A 19,114-nucleotide genomic window follows, 5' to 3' on the forward strand; every position below is an offset into this window, starting at 1 on the left:
GGTCTGGCCTAATCTCTTATGGGGTCACTGATTTTTTTCCCTGGGTCCTGGTGCACACAGGTCCTTTTGAGTACACTCTAAGAGTGGAGTCTCTGTTTCCCCCAGTCTTGTGTAATTCCTGCAATCAGACCCCACTTGTTTTCAAAGCCAGATTCTCTGAGAGCTTCTTCTGTTGCCAGACCCCCAGGCTGGGGAGCCTGATGTGGGGATCAGAACTTCCATTCCTGTTAGAGAACTTCTGTGGAATAATTATTTTCCAGTTTGTGGGTCGCCCAACCAGTAGATATGCGGTTTGATTTTATCGCAATTGTGCCCCTCCTACTATCTTTTTGTGGCTTCATCCTTATCTTTAGATGTAGGGTATCTTTTTTTGGTAGGTTCCAGCACTTTTTTGTTGATGGTTGTTCAGTGGTTAGTTGTGATTTTGGTGTTCTTGTGAGAAGGGTTGAGCTTACTTCCTTTGACTCCCAGAATTATCATTATTTCCATCTTCATCTTCACACTAGTAGCCGGAAACTAGAGAAATAAATTCCTCAGAAAACCGTGAAGTTGAAATCATGTTTCTGAAGAGCAATCATACTGAGCAGACCTTTATTCAAAGTCTCTGTTATTTCTTTGTCATTTATTTTTGAATAACATAAAGATTATGATGTTGTATCCCCTAAACATTCCAGTTTTGGAAACATTATCAAGCTATATATAAACAAAAGTGCAGTGTGTTGTAACAGCTATGAAACTACATATATAAAACAGATAAAGTCTTGGTCTGTGGCAGGATGAAGTTTATTTCAATCAAAATTACGAGTTAAAATGTAGCATCTCAATATCCAGCTATATTTAGCTAAAATTTCCTAAAGATGAGTTATTACTAGGGGTTTTAAAATACTGAGATATCATAGGAGACTTTTTTTTTATTCCACTATGGAATATGGTTGTATTTCTAGAGCAATTTGGAAACCTAAATATCTCAGGAAAGTCCATTCTCTCTGGTGCCTTTATAGAGTTGCATAGAAATAGTTGGTCACTGTGATATTTTGTTTTATGTTTTAATAGCAATTGTGAAAGTATACGTATCCCAGCTGACTTCTTGGATTACATCTTGTTAAAAAGCAAGAGTGCTTTACACCCCACTTCATGCCACAGGTAATTTCCTTTGGATCCATAGAGAGTCCAGCGTTTACACTTTTTGCTTGAGGGAACCACTTCTGGTGTTAAATTAAAACAAAAATAAAGCACCAACAAAAGAAGTCCACTCCTTATTTTTCAAAGTTACATCCATCCACATACTAGCTCTGGTCAAACACAGAACAGCTGTAAAATCTAAATGAAGGGCTAGAGTCAAATATTTCCTAATTGCCTGTTTTTCAATACCATCTGTTCACTTGCTACATTTGGTTATGTGCCACTAAATATATAAAAATAAGTTAGTTACACTATATTACTCCAAAAAGATGCCATGTGTTTGTAAAGATCATGGAAACTTGTTTATATTGGCTTCCAGAAATATGTTAAAGAAATAAAAACACATTTATCTGTGAATGAATTTTAAATGCCTTACATTTCTCTTTATTTTCTGCTTTATTTCAGTTTATTAATATGTAAAGTATTGGAAATAAGGTTTACTTTGAAACACTGTACAATATATGACATTATCTATGATAGAAAAATAATCATTGCCACCACTATTGCACAATGATACTTTATTGACCCTCAGAGGCTCTTGTAGTGTTCTGTTCATGGCTACCACTGGGAGAAGAGTCCTTTCCGTTCAGGTGTGACCAACCTCTGACCAGTTGAAGTTGGAAAGTAGACTTGAAACTAGTGTTCGTCTCCATGCAGAAGAAATTGTTGATGCTTGAACCACTCAGTTAATTCATACATCTTCGTGTGTGCATACAAACAAGTGATTAAAACAATGTTTATTCTGCCACAGAAATAATGTTTTATGTTGTTCCTTTCTCAAAGTAATGAGAGATCAATTTTGTTGCAACAATCGCAGGACACTTATTTCCTTTTTCCTGGACGTGAAGTTAATTAGGGAGAGGGGAAAGCTGATAAACATAATTGAGTGCTTACCAAATGCCAGCTGCTTATCTAATATCAGGTATAGTGCTAGAAACCTATGGCGGTATGAAACCCACAGGCTTTGGAGTCAGACACCATTCAAATTAGAGCCAACTTGTATGGTGAACTTAGGAAGTTTCTTATTCTCTACAGGATTTATTCCCTCAAGTGTAAAATAGAAATAATACTGTCACCTGTTTTAAGTGATTTCTGTAAGAATTAAATAACGTACAGAAATATTGTGTCTAAAATGTACTCAATAAAGTGTTTACTATCATTACTTCATTGTTATTTGGTTTAATTTTGACAGCTAACCTGATATACACACACATAATTACATGTGTGTGTGTGTGTGTGTGTGTGTGTGTATCTTTATATACAAATTAAGGAAAGTGAAGTCCAGAAATTAAAATGACTTGACCAAGTTATGCAGATATAAATGATTTGAACCTGAATCTTTAAAGCCTACTGGTTTTTCATTGCATTACATGTTTGCCCATTTCTCATTTTCTGGTGTCCGTTAGGCAAGGATTGTTCTCCCCACACCACTGTGCAGCTCATTGTGTAGAAAATGAGCAGATTCTTCACAGAAGGAACATTAAGCTCACAATTTTAGTGCACTTCACAATCAAATTATCATTTTATAGTTACTTCCTCTATCTGCTGGATACAGTATAAGAATAAAAAGAATTATCCCTACTTAATTTTTAGAACATACTGAAAAATAGATATTTTTTCTTTTTATTTTACAATGAGGATCACAGAAGGCAAGTGATTTGTTTATGATCAGACAACCATTGTGTAGAATATCCATTACCAGAAGCCATGTCCATCATTTTCTAAAGTTTATAATATAATCATGAAGAAATACTGTCCCCCATGTAGGTCTAGCAAATAAAGTCAGATATGTATTTTCAGAATTGCTTCTGCCACATGAAGTGTCACATTCAACTCGGAGAGAAATTTTTTTTACTGGGTGATACAACATAGAATTATGACTTCCAGCTTTCCTGGCTCCAGTAAAAATATTAAATAAATGGAAAGTTTAAAAAAACTATTTCCTTTTCTTTGATCTCATTGAGAACAATCACAGTAAAACTGTGGCAGTTTTCTGATAGCTTTGAAGTAAACTAGCCCGAAGGATTGAGGTAAGCAGCATGAAATGCTGGACTTGCACAGCTTCCGAGAAGTATTATCTATAAAAAGCAAAATCTAGGCATATATATATATATATATATATATATATATATATATTTTTTTTTTTTTTTTTTTTTTTTTTCAGGATCAGCGGCCATGGCTCACGGGCCTAGGTGCTCTGCGGCATGTGGGATCCTCCCGGACCGGGGCACGAGCCCGCGTCCCCCGCATCGGCAGGCAGACTCTCAACCACTGCAACACCAGGGAAGCCCTAGGCTTATATTTTGAGATATGATTACATACAAAGAATAAGGCAAGGATTCCAGTCCAGATACAGCCCTATGGATTCTGGATTTGCTTAGCCAGACGTCACAATTGTATATGCCAATTCCTTTCAATAAATACATGTAACATTTTAACATTGAATAACTAACTCATGCATGTCTTAAATTTCTATCCCATTAGTTTTGCTTCTCTGGTTGAATCCTTCCCAATGCTCCGACCCCCTTTTTACTCAGTTGAGACTCCCTAGTTAGAAGAAGCAAATTATAAAGAAAGTTGGTACCAAAGAGAGTCTAGATAGTTGTTTATTGTGTACAGAATAGTGGATGGGATTCCCAGTTGATGAACATAGATAACACCCAGTCAAACAAGTTACAGATGTTATCTTCCTTTCCAAATGTCTGGTTTCCACTGGGTTATCAGCTATTCTACTTTAATGGAGAAAACACAAAATGGACCTTTTTGTTCTAAATAATCATGAAAATGTCATGCTGAATAACATGGCATATTCAATGAGAAAGAATCAAAAAGAGGTAAGTTTTTTGCAACTACCAGATGCGGTGGTGTCATTTTAATTTATACCCATTACATTAAAAAAAAATTGACATTGCTTACAAAAGTTAAACCAAAATAAAAATTAAAAAGTTGTAAGGAATGATTTAACATTTAAAAAATATTCTAAAAATGCATAAAGAAATATATAAAAGTGTAAAATCATTGTGCCTATATTTCTCTCACCTTAAAATTAATCCTATCATAAGAGATAAACACACACACATAGTCATATATAACTACCAGCGAGTGATGAGATCCAGTTGTCCACATTTTTTTGTCATTTAAAGTAAATTATTTAATAGTCCCCATTTGGTCAGTTATCTACATTTTTAATTTTAAAGCAAGCATTACCCCGTTTATGTTTAGACTGTGCAGAGAATAAACTAAACTTCATTTATTTTCATGTGTTTAACACACAATTTTCCCAGTCAAAGATCCCAGAGAATTCCAATTACTTGACTACTATTTTTTATAATATTATTTTAAAATAACAACCAGAAGCTGCTTAGATAATTTACATCATCTAACATTTCTAGAATAATCTATGTTATAGGACTATCACTAGTTCATTTCCTTCTTGTTTAAAATTATTGAAAGATCACGTGGATGAGAGTTCATATCCAAGAAATTACTTTTAATACTCAACATAAGTATAAGATATGTATATTACTGTTTATGTGCATTGTTTATTTGTATTTAGTTCATGATAAGGGGAAACTGTGTATCCTACAGTAGTCTGATTCTAAGTAAGTCTTTTGATATGCTTAATATTATTTTCATAAAGAATTAATAGTTGGCACAGAATGAAACATCTGGAATCAGCTTTGGCCCTGTGATGTTCACATTCCACCATCTGTAAGATATTTGATAACTTTCTCCATCAGCACACTTGTCCGTGAGCGAGTCTGCAAACACAGAGATGCTGCATATTGAAAAGCATCACCCAGGGACTATTCTATTCACACCCCAGCTCCTCCTCTCTTTTCTCTTCCTACTGGGTGTTTGTATGATTTCTCTTGGGCACTTCTAACAACACTACCAGGAGAAATTTTACTGATCCATGAGAATCACTTATATAAAACTTAGAGACTTGTGAAAGGAAAGAGGCTTTCTGAGGAATACACAATAAATCTATAAAATTTATGCATATACACTTTCCTTCTAGAAGTAGGCATCTCAGCCATAAGGAGATAGGTGGTTCATGTATCACTGGTCATTTGATAATCTTCTTTACCTCAATAAAAGCAAGAGCAAAACCATCACCAGTCTCCAAAGAATTGATGAGTACGTGATACTGGTGTCCAAATAACTTGGAGTTGATGTGCCCAATAGCTAAAGCAGTCCACTGTGGCATCATATCCTGTTTATGGAGGGAAAATTAATGCTCACATTCCCAAACCCAACTCTTCACTGGATATCAAAGATTTCAGATGAAGACCATGGACGATGTTTCTTTCCACCCAAAGTCCTTGCCTTTGGGAATCCAATGGGTGAGAGTGGGGGTTACCTGGTTTCTAGTGTAGTTACCCAAGTTCAGCTAAGTACTTACGCTTTGCAATCCCTCTAAAGCTGGGGGTGCTGAGGACTGTCCCTTTGGTAGTACATTCCCACTGTCTTGCCTTAGTCCTGACAGCAATGCTCCCCAGGGACTTGTTAATGACTTTCTCTTTGGGGGAAACACATGGGAGCCAATGGGTCTGGAAGGATACATCAGGAAATTGGATGGGCCTAAGGAAAGTTTCCAGAATGATCCTTAATGTGGGAGCTTACCACTAGCTAATTCTCTGGGACAGAGGTGCAGGAAAGCTAGAGAAATAGGACCAAAACCCAAAATAGAGGTAGCATTTTTATAAGAATGGGACATATTGTTGAATACAGTAGCAGCATAGATAGTTTTTAGAAGTAATCAGCTAGGAGCTTGGAAAGAGTAGTCATCTGGAGAGAATTGCCTCTTACAGATCAAAACTGTTCATTCTCATTCCAAATATCTGCCATGCAAAGTTCCTTGGACTGGAAGAAGAGTACCATTTTATTGGCTCAGTGTAAACGTGCCAAAATAGCAGTTGAAATTATTTATTGTCACCTTTCCTGATGGCTTCTAAAGACTAATCATTGCAAACAAACATGTGGGTAGAAAAGTCCACCAAAGAAAGGCAATCAACACTCAGATCCTCCACCCAGACAAAACTAGAAAACTAGGTGTTTGAGAGGGTGGAGACCTTGAGGAATCGTGCACTGCCCTCTCTGTGTTTTCATAACTGATTTTAACTTAGTAGACAGGTGGATAGTTTCCATTGCTTAGACGAAGGGCAGCTAGGTGGTCACAACTTGAACAAAGATTTCATTTCAGGTGGTTCCGGAGCTACTCTCTTATGTTTCTAGAGATCACATATGATGACAACACTGTCTATCGGGAATGAGAGAAGGTTAATAGTCAATGAGGAATAAAAGCTCAATTGTTAGTTATAAAACACTGCCAACCCCAGGAAGTGGATCTCTATCACTCTATTCTTATCCTTGATTCAATTAATTATATCTCCTGATAAAAAAAGGGCTTATATTTGAGTATTCCTTAAGATCAAGGGTTGACTGGGCAAAGGCAAAGAGGCTTTTCTGCAAGACTAATGACCATGACAATTCTCTCTGCATTGCTCAGTAAGCAGTCAGCTTGTCCTATTACCAGGAGAATCAGTAGGAAAATCTGTGAATAGCCTCAACATCCTTCAAGGTTTTCCAGTGACATCAGTGCAATGAAGGAGCATCTGGTGCCCAAGCTCAGACTGTTATTTTACCATTTTTAAGGACACTCAAATACTCTCTGCATAAAAATACAGAACATATTTTGGGAAACTTTCTTTCTTGGAGAACAGTGTTATTTCTAGCTCTGTCTGGTCCAAACATTCCTCTCCAAAGGATGCCAAGAGAAAAGGGAACAGTTTTCTTCATCCTGTTGGTAACTTTCTTCTTGTAATTCTAGTTTCTAAATATGACCCTGAAGTGTTGTCTGAGCCCTTCTCTCAGCATGTGATAATAAATCCATCATTATATTACACAAATATTGCAATGAATTTCTCTCAGCCTCTCAATTCATTTCTAGACAGTAAAACGAAGGAGGAAAATGATGACCAACAGTGTAATGTATTCCTTCACACTTTTTTCCATGTGCTTTGACCTTAGCAAAATGATACGCATTTATAGATAGCTATATAGATACATAGATATATAGATATAGATAGATAATTCCTAGACCAGTGAGTAAAAGGATTTACATATAAAACACATTTTGGGGCTTTGAAGCTATAAACACCTACTAATGTGGTCTTTACAAATTCTCACAGTCAGTGAAATTTTATGCTCTAAATTAGCTCATATTTAAACAACACTAGCATAGTGATATATGTATATACCAATTCATACAATTCATGGAACATGACAATAAAAATTACTCAAATTTCTAATAGCAAATTGTTTATACTAGTAACTTCATCATGATTTCCACAGCAGGTTCACAAATACTGGAAGTTTTGGTCTTGAATGTCAGAGCCAGGCAGAGACAATAAAATGATCCTAAATAGTGACTTTGTTTTCATCTACTAAAAAGAAGCCCAGATTCTCAAGCAAATGTGTGTTCTTGAAGTTGTGGAGAGAAAATATCAAGATTGCTAACTTGTAAGAAAAATACTTCAGGTTCCTGAATTTATTGAAAGCATAGATTTAATCAGTAGGCTTGTGTTATACCTGAGTTCCAAAATCTAAGATGAATGCCCAGAGAAAAACCTGACAAATTTGAAGGGACAGATGTTTTAACCTCTATACAGTATTACTTCTAGAGCAGCATACAGAAAACCATTAAAATAAAGTTGCATTCTTTACCTGAATCTGTGAAAGATTACTGAAAGATATCTAATTCAAAATTCATGTCAACAGTTTCCCAAATTTCCTTTTTCCACCCAATTTTCTTGACAAAGATCTTCTGAAGCTTCTCATTGATCTAAATCCCAGCTCAACAATCTCCATCTCATCTCACAAGACTGCTTTTCCTCCTTCTGCCTCTTAGCTCTTTCAAGAGCCTTTTGTTAACTTGAGCAACTCGTCTCTTTTCCATTAATTAAAATAACTTTTATTCCGAATACCAAATAGTGATGAAAAACAATCAGACTGATACAGTGATTTTAGAGGTCCGTGGTAGGAGGTACAACTCTTAATGTTCACATGCAATTTTTTTCCCGTTCCCACGTATATTTGTCACCTGATAACCGTCTGATACTAAGGAAGGAAGGTGAGAGAGTAAAAGTCTAAGAACATGGGATTATGTGGAAAACCAGTACAGCAATAACCTCTTCATATCAGCATTTCCCTGCTTCTGCCATACATTGCATGAACGTCCATGACTATTCTGGGAGAGAGATTTATTTCCCTTCCATAAGTGAAACTCAGAAAGTAGTATGGTTTTTATTATTTATATTGCAATTCCCTATGCAGTTTTACCTTGAAAAGAAAGAAGCATCTTTTCTCTTCACATGTATTCATAAATGCAAGTGCAAAATGGAAGTTATCAAAAATGTAAGTTCAAATTGTTAAAATAATTTTTGTTAATTGAAATAAAATAAGGTGGGTTTAAAATATCTGGAAAGAAAGCATTCCTACACTATTTGTTGATGTTGTAGGCATAGCTGTCTGGGAATGGGATTCAGTCTGTTATATGCCCTTCTCTGGGGTTACTGGCGTATTTGGTTTCATGAAAGGTCATGGTCACAGATGTGATTTCCACTGGTATCCATGAATGATACTAGGATTTAAATTGTGTAGTTAGATAATTGTAATACTAAGTGCATTAGTTTGGACCATTAGAATCCACAAGAAAACTAGGGATACATCCTTAACACCATACTGTGTCTGTTTGCCTTTACCTTTTGAGTGAACTTAAATTCACCTCTTTGGATGTTACCCAGAAATTTACCACTCATAGTGTTTGCCATCACTCACCCCATTCCTCAGAAATAAAATTTGATTATACACATGCATTTTATATCTGCTTCAAAGGATTTTAAACAGTTCTAATGTGGTTACCAACACAAAAATTTCAGTATTTTATGAAACTTCAAAATATTCTGTTTTTTTTTTGCTTTATATCACAGTTCAGTATTATAACTGTCAATTTGCTCCATGCTTACTTGTACCATTCATATCATCTATTTATTGTCTTTTCCTTGTCTTATAAAACAATTTGGGACAGGTAAAGTAGAAGTCTTATTATATACATTTCTTAACTCCTTCCCTGTGTTTTTCTCATCAACATTTACTGAAACCAGTTTTGAAACCAAGATGTTTGTCATCTTGGCATGCTGTCACGTTCATCCATGTCACTCTCTTCTGATAGTGTTACAACCACGTTTGACTGCCTAAGCCCTTTGATCATATCATCTAAATGAAGTATTGCCACAAACATTATATTGAGTCACTAAAAAGTTTTGTGATGCTTTATGTCCAAAAAAATAAACTGAAATTTAAACATTCCAAAATTTTAACAATTTTGAGCATAAGACCATTAAAGATTATTTGGTAAAAAATATTTTGAGTTTACAAACAATAAAATTCCTCCTGCACTTATATATGAGTTGAAGTCAAGAAAGTTTAACATTGACATTCTATGGAGGTCATACTTTTTGGCAAATGTCAAACTTACCTTTGTTTAAAGACAGTCATTTTTTAAGGGAAAGTATTTTAGCATAGAGGCACAGCAATGGAATTTCTGAACATACAAACAGAGTTTGCCCTTTGATTAGCTCTTTGTAAATAAGTGTAAATAAGTTTCTGTTTTAAATAGAAGAGACCTAAATACTATTATTCTTAGAATTCTCATTATTTTAATTACAGAAACTATGATATGTTTTCCCAAAGGTTAATTTGCTTTAGAATTTGTAGCTCAATTCTTTGTTATAGAGTATTCCAATTTCCCCAGAGTGGAAGTGATACTAATAAAAGAAAGGATGAAGAAATTTAAAGTTACAATTAATTAAATATGTAAGTCTACATATTGGAGCTTATAGAACAGTTACATCTTTTAGTTATTCAAACTGGTTTGAATGGAAAACTGACTGAATCTATGTGCACATGTTCTAATAATAATAGCTCCTGAAATCAAATAGTTATTCAAATCCTTTGCTTATCTTTAATTGACTCTACAGTGTGTGATCCACAGATGTTATCTCACAAGGATTTAAGTTCCCAACGCCAGCTCATCCCCCCCAACCTACCTAATAATATAACTTGCCTCACACCTAATAGAAAAACCTGAGTTTTTCACATATCCCGATCTCCTCTCAGTACTGCAATGAATACACATGTACCATTTGTAAAATTAACTTAAAATAATATCTGGTCTCTGATCTGTGGTTTTGGTCGAATGAATATAGCCTTCCTTTCTCACAAGTTCAAGCCCTTTTTTTTCTTTTCTCTTTTTTAAAATTGAAGTGCAGTTGATTTACAATGCTGTGTCACTTTCATGTGTCCAGCAAAGTGATTCAGATATATATAATATATACATGTAATATATACAATATTCCATAATATTCTTTTCCATTATGGTTTATTACAAGATACTGAATATATTCCTTGTGGTATACAGTAGGTCCTTGTTGGTTATCTATTTTATAGATAATAGTGTGTATCTGTTAATCCCAAAGTCCTAATTTATCCCTCCCTCCTTCCCCTTTGGTAACCGTAAGTTTGTTTCCTATGTCTCTAGGTCTATTTCTATTTTGTATATAAGTTCATATGTATCATTTTTTTAGATTCCACATATAGGTGATATCATATGCTATTTATCTTGCTTTATCTGACTTACTTCACTTAGTATGATAATACCAAGGTCCAAACGTGTTCCTTTCTCTATGTCTTTAAATATCCTCAAGTTGTTCGTATTTTAAAATTAACTTGAACATCTTTTAGTAACTAGTTGACCTCTCATTAAAACTCCTTGAAAGGTTTACTCAGAACCTTCATGTGCTCTTATTTTCATACTCTTCCATTTGGCTCCCACCCTTGGACTACTCTACACACAGGTGGCCTGAAATTTACAAAATATTCTCCAATCTTTTACATTATACTACTCCTCCTTGATTCCTCTGAAGCATTTGGTGCCTCAGATCAACCATTATTTGTAAATTTCTCTTTCTTCCTCTTAAGATATTAAGCACTTTGGGTGCTCTTGATATATTTATAAACTTCTTTTGCGAGTCACTGTCTTTCTTTCCTTTGCTACCCTCTAGATCCTAGTGTCCCTAAAGTGTGAGTTCCTTTGTGTTAAAATTAATCTTCAAAACTCAATTAAGCTTTTATAACTCTTAAATTACAAACATATTTTGATTAAATCTACTGTTATGACTTAAATTTACGTTGATTTCTCCTTTATTTTCATGTCCACAGAACTGAGAAATGTTAAGTATTCAGATCAAAATTGCTCACCAAGTACTTAGTGATGATGCAAAAGAATAACATTAGATAAAAATAAAACAACACAGAAAACAAATGTTCAGGAAAACTTTACAAACTAGATTGGCAATGGATTTCTTAACTGTAACATGGATGCTAGAAAATGTAGCAGTAGTGCTTTGAACATTGTAGACAAAATTATTTTCTACCAGGAAAACTCAGCCAAACTATCGTTCATGTGGGAGGAGTTTAAACAAGAATGGCAGATATATGATCATTTAGAAAGTTGATCCTTGCAGCTGCCTTTGTTAAGAAATTGTTGAGAATGTATTCTGGCCTACTGAGACTGTTAACAAAAAAGACAAATCTAGAAACCAGGTAACAGTGGCTCTTACTATCAGTAAGTTCCAAGGAGACAGCGAGACTGCAGGTTAGAGAACAAAGTTTTAGTGAAAGAATGGAGATTGAAAGAGGAGTGTCTCAGAGGGACAATAAACAAACTCAGAAAATGAGAAAGATTGACTGAGGGAGCAGAACATAAAATGAAGATATGATAAGAATAGTCCCAAAAGAAGATTTTATAAGATGGGCAAAAATCAATAACACTATTACCCCATTACTACTGCTACTGTCTTCAAGATAATCTATGAATGGAGTATGAGGCAAATTAAATATGACCATAATAGTATAAAGTTCTCTGGTATTTATTTTTATTTAAATACAGAGTCAAATTATGGAGAAAGAACAAAGGAATCATACCATGGGGTGTACAAGTAAAAGCGCAGGTGATGAAAGGTGAGATGTGAAAGTGGAAATGTGGGAACTTGTACATCAATGATAGCCTCGTCTTATAAAGTGGAAAGACAAATGATGCCCGTAAATATTGACCTTAACATAATCAGGATTTCATATATATTTTAAAATCAGAAGTGTAACTAAAAGATTAATTAAAATAATATATCATGTATATTAAATACCTGTCAAAAATTAAAGTAAAAATATATATTTGACATTTAAATTTTATGGAGCATATTTTTATGTATTGATGCGATACATAAGGTAAGATCTTTTAAAGGAGATAAATATAATAGGACTTATTAAACAGATATCACCATGGATGGACCTAGAAAATATCATACTAAGACAGAGAAAGACAAGTACTATATGACATCACTTATAATATGTGGAATCTAAAAAAATAATACAAATGAATCTATATACAAAACAGAAACAGACTCACAGACAGAAAGCAAACTTATGGTTACCAAAAGGGAAAGGGAGTGGGGAAGGGATAAATTAGGAGTTTGGGATTAACAGGTACACACCACTGTACATAAAATAAATAAGCAACAAGAATTTACTGTATAACACAGGGAATAATATTCAGTATCTTGTAATAACCTATAATCAAAAATAATCTGAAAAAATACATATAAATGAATCACTTTGCTGTATATCTGAAACTAGCACAATATTAACTATATTTCAATAAAAAATAGTAATCGCACTTTTTTTTTACCCATTATACTGTAGGATATGTTTATTCTCTCTCTCTCTCTCTTTTTTTTTTCTAATAATATTTCTCTGAACTGCCTGCAGGCACTGGGAGATCTTGTTTTGTTTTGGTGTGGTTTCGTTTTATGTAGTGATAAAATCAAACACAGTCCAATGTAAAATCCACTTTGCCTTGGTGTTCTGCTCTTCTCAAGCCTATAATTATTGATACATCGATCCTTGATTCAACGTAATGGCACCACACTAAACACCCTCTCAACAAAAACAGTCAAGCATAAAATAATTAGGATTTTACTTAACAGCAACAGTAAGTTTTTAGATGTGTAGGAATTAGATCCCACCTCTTCAAAAGTGTCCACCCACTTATACAGCCAACTATTTCAGGTAGACCAGTTATTTGTCGATCAGGTTCTTCGTACCTACAAATGTATCGTACAGGCCATCATGCTCATCATTTTAAATCACTCTCTGTCATAAGGATGTCACCGTAAGACAAAAGTTCCATTCTCAGAGAAAATGGTGTTAATGCACAGAGATAATTTGGATTTGGAAACTGAAGTTACATTTCAAATAGTCAAATTTAGTAAAGACATGAGAAAGTCTTTTTTAACTTGGCTGCCCTTTTGTGGTAATTTTTTTTTTTTTCCAGTCCTGAAGCTCTCTTATTTCCAAACACTTCGTTATTTTCTCACCATGGGAATTTCTGTCACAATCTACATATAACAGTGACTAATTTAAATTCAGTCCTTTCATCTTTTTCTAGGCTCCTGATGTCCTCCTCTAAAGATCATTAAACCGTTTTGGCAAAACTACACATAGATTTCTGTTTTACTGTAACACATTTCCACATTCTCATCCTCAATGTATCTCCAAATTAGAGAAGGACATCCTATTACCGACGCTTTGAAAATATGATTTGACGGCTGGCCAACATTTTAAAATCTTCTCTACAGCCAACAAAAATGATAACCATCATTTTTGCCATCTCTTTACTTTTCTATTAAGGTGAAATTTCATTAAGTGCTTCTACATTGTCTTAAGAAAACTGAAAAGTGAGAAAGTGAAGAAAACCTTTATTAAGAAAGCCTCAGTATCCCAAGCGCTACTCCTTGTTGACAGTGTTATGTACAAAGTATGCAGAATGTTTAGCACGTAAGGTATTTTCATTTTATTTGTTAAGAAGTTTATAGAAAAAATGGAATTCGCCAGAATTTACATTTGCATTGTGTGCCTGCCAAACATGCAGATGGATGAACAAAGTCTAGTTTGTATTTGGACAAGATATCAACAATCTTGTGTCTCATGTTTGCTGTAGTTTTATTATAATCCTCTTATTATAATCCTCACAGAAATCAAGAAGATTACTTGAAACTCCACATTTCAAATCAAAGAACCTAAAAGCAAGAGGATAATTTTTAAAAATGTCTTCACTTTTTTTGGCCATGATTCAACAACAAGCTTAATAAACTCTAGGGAACGTGGTTATGGGTAAGAACCTCAGAATTAGTGCTATACTGTAAAGGGCCAAAACATCGGTATGAAAATGTGTTTTGTTGCAACACAGGTTGTTTGTTGCAACCTCTGAATTAGGAAATGCTACTTTACTAAGTTTCTTAGATCAGTCAAGAGAAAAATATGATAAATATTTATTGGTTCCTGTAGTACATCTAAACTAATTCAGCAGCCACTATTTTTGACAAGCAATTAGTATCTTTGGGGAGATGAAAAATCTTCTGATCGATTTAGAAGTGCTTTTGTTTCTCATCCTGGATTTGTGAGTTTCCATGTGTGCTGTCATATGCTCTGCTCCACCAGGGCCTGTGACAAGTTCTGCTCTGTAGCTTGTCCAACATGTTCTGCTGTGGTGACTTTCCTCCCTAATCCAGTGGTCTATGTTGTTCCATCTGCTGTTAGTATAACACAGTTGTTTAGTCTTCTGTTTGGTGATGTCTGAGTCATCCTAGTGTTAGTGTTGGAATAATTCATTTTGATCATCTTAACTGTTAGAAAAAATAGTCAAAATATTCATTGTTAAAATTTAATCTAGCATTCTAATGATACAAAGCATTACAGTTTATCCACAGGCAAAGTCGAAGATGAAATATTAATGCTCAAAATTTCAACACACTTCAATCGCCCATGTAGTCCTGTAATTTGGAGTGAGCAACAATTTTCATGATCCATTGTTAGGACCCACAGCTCATGGTTTCCAACATCAGAGGTCAGGGAAAAAAGGAGTAACAGAGACTGCAGAAGGCTGATAATCTCTGTCATATCCATTTTACACTAAGAAGAGTATTGCTTTTAGCTTCTATTTTGGGGGCAGTTATACGGGTTCCGTACTTTTCCCCCAAACTTCCAAACTCATCATCAAAAAATAGAACTTTTCAAATTCTGGAAATGGTTTTTCCAAGATGCAGCACTTTTAGTGCAAAAAACAGGGGCAGACAAACTAGATGGTTTTTCACCCTGTGATGCTAACTTGTAGCAACTCATATAAAACAGTACATGGAATAAAGACCTTGAAGAGAAAGCTAAGTGATGCAATGAAAAGAAGAAGACATAGAAACAGTATGAGGACTGGGACATGAGCATCACACACGTTTTCTGGGAAATAGAAGAGCAGTTTGTTAAAAAAAACAAACACACGATAGTCAAAAAGATTACCACCTGAATAAATGAGGATCCTTATGAGTAAAGTCAGAATGGCATGGTTATGTCTCTCTCTCTCTCTCTCTCTCTCTCTCTCTCTCTCTATATATATATATATATATATATATATATATATATATATATACATGTCTGCACACATATATACAGGTACCAAATTTATTTTCACTTATAGTTTAAATAAAATTATTATACATACATATACATATATATGCTTTTCTTACTCTTACAGTAATACCTACTATTTAAGCCACAGGATATCACATTTGACAAATGAAAAACGTACACTCCATACTTATAATATGGGCTTCTGGGAGACAGCAATATTAAAATAAAGAGGGGTAAAAGTAAGAGAGAGAAAATATAAGAGAAGAAGAGAAAACTGTTCTGAAAATCAATTTTGATTATATGGAAAAAAAATGAAAATTAGAAACAATGAAGATGTAATGATATAGTAAGTCCCCTACATACGAACGAGTTCCATTCCGAGAGCACGTCTGTAAGTCCAAACTGTTCTTAAGTCCAAGAAAGTTAGCCTAGGTACCCATTTAACAAAATCGGCTAGATAGTACCGTACTGTAATAGGTTTATAATACTTTTCACACAAATACATAAAAAACAAGCAAACACAAAAAGTAAACATTTTTAATCTTATAGCACAGTATCTTGAAAAGTACAGTGGTACAGTACAACAGCTGTCATACAGGGGCTAGCATTGAGTGAACAGGCAAGAAATAAAGATACTGTGCTACTGTACTCTATACAGTACGGTACAGTAAAGTACACAAAAGCACAACCACTTGTAGAGGATGCACGCACATGACAATGCATGCCAGACACGTGAACTAACAACGTGATTACACATGCAGTCACACGCTTGCATCTTTGAAAGTTCGCAACTTGAAAGTTCGTATGTAGGGGACTTACTGTGCTTGAATTGAGCAAAACGAAATAACAGAATACCTTAATATTTACTAGAAAAGGCATCAGAATTACTCTGATAATTTAGTAGTTTTTATGACTGTTTTTTGTTAGTTTTAAAGTGGCTTACATTTTATTAAATGTGACTTTATTATGGTAGTTCCTTTAGATATTCTTAGTAAAGGCTGACATTTTGCAAATTAAAAAATATATATTCATATAATTATATTAATTTATGTTCAAATACTTCACACATATCTATTATGGCATCAAAATATGTTTGAAAATCTTACAAGTGTAGTTGCAATCACCTTTTTCTTTACCATTAATATTAGTTTTATTTGAAGAAGTAAGTGCTAGCATTTTCTATTTAGTACCTCAGAATATGTTATTTTTATATTGCTTTGTCTTTTCAGTGTAAGCACATTATGTTTTATTGGTTTTATTCATTTTATCCATTTATGGGAATTGCAAATGTCATCAATTCTAATTTTCAAAACACATAGTAGTGACCTCTTGAAAATTTCTAGTAGATTAATAAATACTTTATTATTAGAGCTACACGGAATCTATTCAAAATGTTACTGCCATGCAAGTATTCACTACTACAGATTAGATATTTGCATTGTTTTAAAACATTTCTATTCTGTACCTAAGTCAGTAGTTAAAAGTTAAATGATGTCTGTATACTTTTCTAATAAATTAGTTTGTATTACAGGCACATTTTTCAGTATGTCATGTAAAAGAAAGAAACCTGGTAGATATTTATAAACAGTGGTGCTAAATGCATTTTTAATATAATTTATGGATCATTGTTTAATGTAATTTGCAAATATATCATGTTACAGTTTTCATAAGTCGTATCCTTAATGTATGGAAAGCATAAATCCGTGGTATAAGGAGAACTACGGGTGTTGCTTCTGTAAATAATACAAACAAACCTCAATACTTTGATAGATTTATAGACAAATGTCATTGTTCTGAAAGAGAAGAGAAACCCCATGCGTGCTAAATTAGGAGTAATGTACAAACTGAAAGTGAAAACCTGTGCTTCCTTTGAGATTGGTGAGAAAGATAGCAGGCACGAGGAGGAGGGAATGAGAAGGGACTTGGGATTTGGAGCACGTGATCACAGACAGGAGAGAAACCTGGAGAGATGATGTACTGAATCTTGCATGCTAATCGTACTGATCTGAATATTCAACACGCATCCAATGTCTTTCTCTCTAAATGACTGCCCAAACAATTTTTCCTCAAATAGATCACAAACCTTTTCTGCTGAGTGTTTACAATAAAGATGAGATCAACTTCTTTCTTCCTGTGCATTCTCCCTTTGTTTCCTTATTTTTTATAAGCTTTAATGTTGTGTACAAGAACTATATTCATCGGTAATGACTGATTCAAAGATGTCATGTTTTTTTTGTTTTAAATGTTATTTTTAAATAAAATTTGCCTATATTTAAGTTGTACAACATAATGTAATCATATATATATATATGTATACATAGTGAAACGATCACTACAGTCAAGCCATTAACATATCATCTCACAATTACATGTTTTCTGTGGTGAGAGCACCTGAAGCCTACTATATTAGCAAATTTTCAGTATTCAGTACAGTATTATTAACTGTACACATCATGCTATACATTAAATATCTAGGCTTCTCCATCTTACATAACTGCAAATTTGTACTCTTAAATCAGCATCTCCCCATCTCTCCCACCTCCCCTCCCCTGATAATCACCATTCCAGTCTCTGCTTCTATGTATTTTTTAGACTCAACATATAAATGAGATCATGCAGTATTTTCTTTCTGCATCTGGCTTGTTTGGCTTACTAGTCCTCCAGGTTCATCCATGTTGTTGCAAATGGCAGCCTCTCTTTGTTTTTTGAGACTGAACTATATAGATAGATATAGATAGATAGAGAGATGATAGATAGATGATAGATATAGAGAGAGACAGGATGTTTGATTGTTTCCATGTGTTGGCTATTACGAATTGTGCTGCAATGAACATGGGGGTGCAGCTATTTCTTCAAGGTACTGATCTCATTTCCTTTGGATATATACCCAGAAGTGAAATTGCTGAGTCATATGGCAGTTCTATTTTTAATTTTTTTGAGGAATCTCCGTACTGTTTTCCACAGTGGCTGTTCCAGTTTACATCCCCATCAACAATGTACAGTTTCCCTTTTCTCCACTTCCTCACCAACACTTCTTATTTCTTGTCTTTTTTTTTTTGTGGTACGCGGGCCTCTCACTGTTGTGGCCTCTCCCGTTGCTGAGCACAGGCTCCGGACTCGCAGGCTCAGTGGCCATGGCTCACGGGCCCAGCCGCTCCGCGGCATGTGGGATCTTCCCAGACCGGGGCACGAACCCGTGTCCCCTGCATCGGCAGGCGGACTCTCAATGACTGCACCACCAGGGAAGCCCTATTTCTTGTCTTTTTAATACTATCTATCCTAGTACGTGTGGGGTAATGTCTCGTTGTGGTTTCATTTGCACTTCCCTGTTGATTAGTAATGTTGAGCA

The sequence above is a fragment of the Lipotes vexillifer genome, unplaced genomic scaffold, assembly GCF_000442215.2.
Source record: "Lipotes vexillifer unplaced genomic scaffold, Lipotes_vexillifer_v1.1 scaffold582, whole genome shotgun sequence".
In the NCBI taxonomy this organism is placed as follows: Eukaryota; Metazoa; Chordata; class Mammalia; order Artiodactyla; family Lipotidae; genus Lipotes; species Lipotes vexillifer.